A 9,545-nucleotide genomic window follows, 5' to 3' on the forward strand; every position below is an offset into this window, starting at 1 on the left:
GTGCGCTGTCCCACCACAGCCACTCGTCTCGGGACGAGACTGGAAAAGAGACCCAGAGGGAGCGCGGACATGTAAGTATAAGGAGCAGCCTTTAGAAACGGCATTAAAACAGCTAATAACCTGCAGGTTGTTAATTTTTGGCTCTGCACGGACCCGAACTTTACATCAAAGTTCCACAAGCCCGCCAAACCGAACTTTTGAAATGTATCTGCTGCAGCAAATCTTTAAAAGCAAAGGTGTCAGATAAAACATAGGGAAAGAAAAGAGTGATATCACGTATTTTAAACTACTGTATTTCATTACATTTTAGGCTGCTTCATATTCCATAACTAGTAGAGATAAGCTGGAGTCACAGGCCATATGTGTGTGCTAATAGAGCAATACAAAACAAAATACGAATATCGAACCCCATTAAAGTGTATGGGAGAAAAATGCTCGTTTCTTGGAGACCTCCAAGTGGTCAATATTTAGGTTTCCAAGTCCTCGATTTCACCTCAGAAATTGATGCGCACACTTCTGAATTTAACTGGGAGAACAGGGGGAGCATGCCTGGGTGCATCTAACATGCCAAAGTTGCATTTTTACGCCACTATCACAGGTTCTCAACAATACACTCCAAACACAATATACACGGTATATATCTGCAATTTTATGAATGTCATCCAGCGATACATGAGAGGTGTTTTTTTTCTTTTTAACAGGCGCAGAGAGCAATAAACTGTCCTGCAACAATTCAACTGTAGGACAAAATAGACAGATATAGGTCTATGCAGGAGAATTCTAAGCTGCCTGCCTGTCTATCTAACTAGCTGATATGCGGATGTATATGCAATGCGATCACCCAGGCAGACCCCCGGCCTTCCCCGGACTTACCCGCTCGCTGCTGCCGCGCGGAATAGCGGCAGCAGCGAGCGGGGAAGGAGGAGCAAACTAGCGCTGACAGCGCTCATTTGCTCCCCATTGTCGGCCCGTGGAATAGGGCCTTTAGACTGTAGGAGCAAATAGATTAACTGAGTGTCTGTGACACTGAGCTGTAGGTGCGGTGGTAGCCGGCCCATTCACAGGGAATCATAAGAAATATGCTGTGCTGTGCATACTTGTAGACCCAAGAAGGGCTTTTGGCGTCTTTCCTGCCTAGAAACAGCTAAATCCTCCATCTCCCTACTCCAACCTCTTTCCCTCACTACCTTCAAGATGACATCTGACGACGAGCAGGAAGTCCCAAGTTTTTATTCTACGGAGGTCACATGAGTAGGCCAGCCAATGATTGTAAATGCTGTTCTCGCGATGCCCATGTGCTCCTAGGGCCTGTCACACCCCCTCCCCCGCAAAGTTATTGGTCCAAACAAAGAGCCAGGGAAGGTGGGAGGGGAAAATTTTTTTGCTGCGTATTTAGTCGGCTGCTCAGTCAAAAACGAGTATTTCGAATAGTGTAGTGTTCAATGGAATAGATAGAGTACTACCCGCTCATCTCTACAAGGCATACATACTAGAAGCATAGCTGAGTTGTTAATATTGTTAGAATCAAAGGAGTGTAGTATCCTTAGCAGGGCCGTTTCTAGAGGCGGGCGGACCGGGCGGCCGCACGGGGCGCCGACAGCTAGGGGGCGCTGGTGGCACCCCCCAGACTCCACTTAGCTGCGCGCACCGCCGGCCACCCGCCTGCTAGCTCGCTCGCCCCATCACCTGCCCCTCTGAACAATCACCTCCCGTAGCTCCGCCCTCGGACCGCCTGGACCTCCGCGCCCGGACCGCACATAGCTCCGCCCCCGGACTGCCTGGCCCTCCGCCTCTGGACCGCCCGTAGCTCCGTCCCCGGACCATCCATAGCTCCGCCCCGTACCGCTCCGACCCAGCTGAGCACTTTGCACCTGCAGACATCTCCCTATCAGCAGCGCAATGACGTCATTTCACTGCGTTTGCTGGAGAGAGATGTGTGCAGGGGCGGCACCCCTATACCAGAATAAGGTGAGTATAATGTTTGTTTGTTTTTGTGTGTGTGTGTGTGTGTGTTTGGCATTGCAGGGGGAGCAGAAGGGATTATTACTATTTGGGGGGGGGGGGGGTCAGCACAGGGAGGGGAGGGGTATGACAATAGGGACAGCAGAGGGGGGATTATTACAATTGGGACAGCACAGGGGGGATTACAGGGGGTGGTCACCCAGCTTTCCCAGCATCCTGTATGTCAGTGTGTAATGGAGGTCACACAGCTTTCCCAGCATCCTGTATGTCAGTGTGTAATGGAGGTCACACAGCTTTCCCAGCATACTGTATGTCAGTGTAATGGAGGTCACACAGCTTTGCCAATATCCTGTATGTCAGTGTAATGGAGGTCACCCAGCTTTTCCAGCATCCTGTATGTCAGTGTGTAATGGAGGTCAACCAGCTTTCCCAGTATCCTGTATGTCAGTGTGTAATGGAGGTCATACAGCTCTCCCAGTATCCTGTATGTCAGTGTGTAATGGAGGTCATACAGCTCTCCCAGTATCCTGTATGTCAGTGTGATGGAGGTCACCCAGCTCTCCCAGTATCCTGTATGTCAGTGTGATGGAGGTCACACCTTGCAGACTTTACTGCACCAAGCAGCAGAATTACTATAGTTTAGGAGGGGGGGGGGGGGGGGGGGGGGGGGGGGGGGGGGCGCTATTAACAAGATTCGCCCTGTTGCCAAAATGATCTAGAAACTGCCCTGATCCTCACATACATTTCTATAGCACCAAAGGATCTGTCATTGTTTTTTACACTTCATAAAACATCTCCTCATCAGCTTTTGGTGCTATAAGGATAGCTATATTCCCATCTACATGTAACAAATAGGTTTGGCCTCCAATATAGTGCTATTGCTAATATGCTCACTCCTCATATGTGTTTTCATTTATATATTTATATATATTTATATTTATACCTAATGCTTAAGGACTTGCTATTGAACATACTGATGTGTTGAAGCTGTTTTCTAAACTTTCCCACCATCACATATTTAAGAAAATAAATATTTTGTAATATGCTGCCACCCAGATATATGAGGCATTCCGTAACTCAATATATTCCAAATGAGTCCTAGTGGTGATAGTATATACAAGTCTGGAGATCAGCTATTTTTATGTCAATTCAGTAAATGTAATTATTTACGTCTCTGGTAGAAAACTGATGATTAGCATACACAACATTGCATTATCCTCAGCTAACCCAAATAGTATTTTCTTTCTGCACTGACAGCTTTCAAAACAGCACTTTGTTACAAAGTACAGGGCCAAGCCAGATGAGATGGATACCTCAAAGAACTTCCACTTATTTTCAGGGTGAAACCATGTTGTGAGATGTAACATCATGCATGTTAGCCTTTTATATTGCATAGTATGAAAGTAGGAAAAAAAATTATAATTTTAGGTGAAAGTTTTTTTTTTTGTCATATAGACTGATCTCAAATACAAGGGCTAAATGTAGAGTTGGTGTTGATTACTTGGCTGTTTACATATCACCCACTGTAATCTTGAATGCATTGGAATTTCTCTGGTGGGAAAAAGGGACTACCGTATACCCCTAATCTGGATTTTAGAGGACTTCTTAACATTATGGACACCTCTGAATGTTAAAGAGACTCAGTCAGTAGTTTATGGCGTCCTATCTCAGGGTAGCATAAACTAGTGACAGAGAAGCTTAACAGAATGATGTATCACTTACACTGTTCTGTGCAGCTGATCCAGAGATCTCCTCCTGAATAATATGGGAAAATAAGTAGTCCTCTCCATTATGAGCCCAGTAGTCCTTAGTATTTATAAGAAGTAGAAAACTCCACCCACTAGCTGCTGATTGGCAGTTATCTATCCATGTTGTGTACAGACAGTCAACTGTCAATCATCAGCTGGAGGGTGGGGGAGGGTGTGTGGCAAGAATCCTATTCTCCTGCATATTAGGAGAACGGCTGAACAAAATGTAAAGTAATACACAGATCTGTTCAGCATTTATATCACTAGTTTATGCTGCCCTCGTTTAAGGCAGCATAAACCTAGTGACAGATTCCCTTTAAGTCCCCAAATGTATTATCTACTGAAATAACATTTTTAGGGAAAATGTTTTTACAGAAAAGCACAAGACCCAAAACTTGAAAACAATGTCAGGACACAAAGGTTTACGTCTTCAGCTTTATCCAAAGGAACAATCAGACTAGCCTGGGATATGTTACAAATTAGACCTAGCTGCCCCACCTTGTTGAGGATCATATGACATTCATTGGACTGTGATGCTTAAAAGGGTAAGTGTTATTCCCTTTTCCTTGTTCACAATATTAAAGACACGAGAACAGACCAGAAAAACTGTTCAGACACAAGTAGTCTCTAGGGTACAATACTATGCCCAAAGATTTTGGCATCCTGGCTTTAATAGTTAAAATGTTATAAAGACGTTTCTTCTTATGCAACAGTCAAAAACCTTCTAAGAAATGGTGGAAAGAACCGTACAAACATGGTTAGAAATGTGAAATCACAGGATTTGGACTCAACTTGTGTTGGTGCCAGAATTCTGCCTAAAAAGTGTTTATTGGGATTTTTCTTAGCATTTATGAGTTTTAGACACCATAGAGACACTTTGTATGGGTCCAAAAAGGGCGGGGGTGGCCTCTGTAAAAAAGGAGGACTCCCTTGGTGCCCCCATATACTTGATTGGTACCCATGTGCCCCAATATAGTACTTAGGTAGCCCCTGTGCCCCAGAGTAGTTGAGTCCTGTATTTGCCCTTACATAGCAGTTAGGCCCCGTATATACATCCATGTCCTAGTTAGGCCAGTCTGTACAGTAAGTAGTATACTCCATATAGGCCTTCCTCCTGGTATTTAAACCCCAGTAGGCAGTATCCCCCATGTAGGCATACCCTATTGTTTTTTTCACAGTAAATAGTATCCCTCATGTAAATAATCCCTCCCTGTCCCTCAGTAGTTATTCCCCCACGTTGGCCTCCCCCCTCTTTAATATATAAAAAAAACACATCTACTAATTCATATCCTACAAGATTGTGATCCCACTGTATGGAGCTCTAGTAAAACCATATCGGGAATACTGTATCCAGTTCTGGAGACTTCACCACCAAAAAAAAGATATAGTTAAAATAGAATAGGTCCAAAGGCAAGCTACAAAAATAGTGGCCGATTTGAAGCATAAAACTTATGAGGGATGACTTAAGCATCTGAATTTGGCTAGCAGAAGGTCTATCAGAAAGAATAGAAAGAGGGGACTGAAACCTTGAAATATGTTAAAGGACTAAATGAGGCTCAGGAGGGAAGTGTATAAATAAAAAAAAAATGAAAAAGGGCACAAAATCCAACTTTGTGCCACTGATTTCATTTCATAATCTTTTAAGAAAATAGCTTTTACTGAGACCCCATCAAACCCCTGAGATCTTAGGGTCCTATTAGACGAAGCAATATTTAACGACTAACGATAAACAATAACAAACAAGAATATTTTTGATATTTTGATAACCCAAAATCGTTCACCATATTACACAGAACAATATTCATTAATAAGGATTGTTACTATGATCGTTTATTCCATCTGATCCCAACAAAAGAAGGAACGATGTGCAGTTACAGTGAAAGTTGAGTGAACAAATGTGGAATTACTGTGAACCTTATGCGAACGATTAACAATGATTTTAGGGTCAGATCTAAATCAACGATCAACGACACACAAACGATTTTTCAATTGGTGCCTGCAATTACAAAGGGCGATTTTTGCTCAAAGTCAATAATTATCCGCATGATAATCGTCCTGTGTAATAGTGCCCTTAGATATGTCCGATCCTGTGCATACTCTTGATAAAGCATAAATACCCCAGATAGGAATAGCTACTTGAAATAAATAAAAAATGAATAAAAATGATTATACTTTATAAAGCCTCAACATTTTGTATTTAAAAGAATATATTGCACGCTGGTATTAACACCTTGTAAACCAGAGAACTGCCAAACTATTTTATATCAATAATAAATAAGGTCATTGTAAGGCTATAAGATTTTACTATTCAAACAGTCTGCAATAGATGTGCAGCAATATCTAAAATATTCTTATTTAATCCTTACTAAATAAAGGCTATGAGCTAATAAGAATTTACTTTTTTTTTCTTTACCTAAACACTGGTTTTGAGATCTGGCAAATCGTATATAAATTCTGATCTTTGCTTCTTGTAAAAAATTTACTCCCCCCCCCCCCCCCCCCCCCCCCCCTCTAAAATACCATATAGAACTAATAATTTTTGCAACCTATGAAATAAATGTAGTGTAAGTTACTTGTCATTTACTGAAATTCTCATCCAAGTCAATTGCTTAACATTTTTAGAGGCTGTACAGATGGTTATTTGAATTTAAAATGAAACTAATTTTGGCAGGAACGTTGTCCAAATTTTTATAGACTGATCTTAAAACTGGGCGGAGGCTGTATTACAACTTTACTGTTCAAATAACATAGTTCATTTTCTGTAGAAAGTGAATGAAGCTTTGATCACACTTATTCTACTCTGAACAATTGTGTATTCCTTTTGAAATTTAAAGTGGATGAAAAATGTTTAACTCTTTCAGTTAAATATTGCACTAATTTCTTGATCACATTCATTTTTTTATTTGTTAAAGGGGTACTATCAGCAGGTTAGATAAATCTACAAAACAAGAGTCCGTGGAGCCTCGATTGCGAGTCTCAAAACACGAGATATCCAGATATCTCTATCCTGTTGCCACGGGGTGCCTCCATGATGGGAAGAACACCACACCACCTTGATAGGTAGTCCCTTAAGTCCCACTTGGTTGCGAGCACTGGAACATAAATAGGGAAACAACAGGGTGGCCTCTTTTTGGCAATATCTAACTGAAGGTGCGAGTATTGCGATCATGACAAGGATTTGCCAAGGCAGGCATTCATCCACAGACAGCCGTTTTGGGGTATTTGCCCCTCGTCAGTGTGGAGCCCCCGGGCGGCCCACTCCATTCATTATTATTAGAAAGGGGCAGGCAGACTGGGGCATATTGGGTCGGGGGGGGGGCAGTGCTCCTAATGGATGCCCCAGTTCTCCTAATGGTCTTACCAGACCGCGGAGCAAATGCGGCCAAGTACAGAGATATCCTGGATAAGAAAATCTCTTCCAGAGTGCTCTAAACCTCAGGCTGGGCCAAAGGTTCATCTTTCAAAAAGATCATTCTGAGAGCCCAACTTCCTTCTATATTGAAAAAGTTGCCATTTAATTGCACTAAATATTTTGTTATTATGATTACGCATAGAGCCTGTCAGTAATAAGCTTGAATCATATTTAACCCACTAAAGAAAAGCACATAGTGGTAGGTCATTGTCAGTAAAGTCAATACCAGATAGAGTTATCTTCTACAGGATCATTTGTAACCATCATTCTGTCAGCGCCTTCTGTCGGTCACCAATAGATCCTCTGGCATTTCAGTTAAAGGGGTATTCTGGTGCGAGAAAAGTTTTGATATTTTGCCGAAAATATAGTAAATAGTAAAGAAGCTATTATTACTTCACCACACTCCCCCGGTATCCTTATGGGGTGTCTCCGGTTCCACTGCTAAATGATCCTGTCGCCACTTCTTAGGTGGAATGACAGCCCGCTTAGCCAATCACTGACTGAGATGTCACAGCACCTCAGAAATCACACGTATCGGATCCGCAGCAAGACCGGCTGTGGATCCTGTACTGTGAAGATGAATGGGTCCCATACCTGCAGCGAATCCTCCCCACTGCCGGCCGGCCGTACCCCGCAGCTCTGACTCCTTTAACCCCCCGCCTGCCCGCAGCCCCGGCCCAAGCATACATTACCTGCTTGGCGCCGTGGCTGTGTGCGACGCGGGGAGCCAGGAGCGTCGCACACAGCCACAGCGCCAAGCAGGTAATGTATGCTTGGGGCCCGGGCTGTGGGCGGGTGGGCGGCCAGAGGCTGCGTGTATGGGACCCATTCACCTTCACAGTACAGGATCCACAGCCGGTCTCGCTACGAATTCGCAGCAAGAAATTCGCTGCAGGTCCGGTACGTGTGAACGTACTCTAACAGAGGAGACCAGATTCCAAGAGACAGAATACAGGTCTTTATTTTTGCTTACAAGTGGCAACAAAAAATATTTTACTATTTCAAAATTCAATAGTATCTTATATTGTTTATAATATTTGCCAATGACTGGCTTTGGTGGTGATACCTAGCATGTACGACATGTGACTTCTGAAGCCAGTATCTGACTGCAAACCGTCCAACATGTCACTCCAGGAGGGAAAGCAAAACTGGCAAGAACCACTGTACATATAAGCTGTTGAAAATCTGATTGAATTATTTATTATAATTTTTTTAAGAAATCTCCTGTTGCCTCATCTCAAACCGGACAAGCCGTACTAATAAAGTTGCTTACAGTGAATTATGGGAATGCCGTGTAAAATTAGAAGAAGGAAGTAAAAGCAATCACTTAAGCACATTGACTATAATAAATGCAAATACTGTATTTCACATAACACACCAAAGTGCTCCTTGGGCAATATTCACAGCATCAACCATTCAGATCCATAAAGCAGACAATGATTTGTTTGTTATGCTTCTGAGTGGACCCTAAGGCCAGCAGTCACTTGGTATTTGCACTGTGATTTAACAGGCAGCAAAGAAACAAATAATTAAAAGCATCTGAACTTAATGAGAGAAGTATGAAGAACATGAACCCGGCTCAACTGGATGGGTTTCAGATAGGAAATATAGTGCATTGTTATAAGAAAGGAAAAAAATCTATAGAAAGAAAAGAGGTCTGGGCCTTATTTTGGTAAGGACAATTTAACTGGTTCAATGACCTCCAGATGGTACCATAACCACGGAAAAATATGGCTCTCTTATGGCATAGTGCAACATCCTTTCTCATAACCATGTTACTTTTAAGAGCTTCCAGGCAAAGGCTATGCTTGCACAACATTTTTTCTTCTCCGTTTTTGAATAGAAAAAATGACGTCCGTCATTTTGCTGTTTGGTCGCCTGTCAGTGCCTGTCGGAACATTATTCGACTTTAGGTAGACTAACGTCCTTTGGGTAGATAAATAAAGTATTCATTTTTGCTTCTAGGCCTTTTGGTTAAGTTCAAGTGTACTATCTGTTCTTATTAGTTTAAAGGGAATCTGTCAGCACCCAGGCTCTACCTAAGGTGCTGACAGTGAGCTGTAGCTGACAGTCCCCTAGAAAGCATGTTGACTTTTGGTAATGTGTCGTGGAGGGGAACATTCACAATCACATCTCCTACAGTAATGAAGAGTCAAAGAGGTGTTGATACTCAGAGTTTGTGCCGCACTCTAGCACACCTCACCACTCCTTCCTCCTCCATATCCTTCATAAATAATTAATACTGCCCGTCCTCCTGTTCACTCAACTGTCAGCCAGTATCAGCCAACAGAGAACTCATCTACAATCAGATATAGTTGAACATTCTAGTCTGTTTTGGAGCTGTGGTCTATGGGTAAATCATCTTTCTAGAGACCGCCAGCAGGTCTGTCTTTGGTTCAAATCCCCTGATGGAAATGAAATAT

General features: G+C 42.7%; 1 pseudogene; it reads left to right on the forward strand.

Annotated features, from left to right (window-relative positions):
- The first annotated feature begins 9,076 nt into the window (after nt 1-9,076).
- Nucleotides 9,077-9,245, forward strand: LOC138797928 (U2 spliceosomal RNA; annotated as a pseudogene).
- The last annotated feature ends 300 nt before the right edge of the window (nt 9,246-9,545 follow it).

Source organism: Dendropsophus ebraccatus, chromosome 7 (genome assembly GCF_027789765.1).
Source record: "Dendropsophus ebraccatus isolate aDenEbr1 chromosome 7, aDenEbr1.pat, whole genome shotgun sequence".
NCBI classification, from domain to species: domain Eukaryota; kingdom Metazoa; phylum Chordata; class Amphibia; order Anura; family Hylidae; genus Dendropsophus; species Dendropsophus ebraccatus.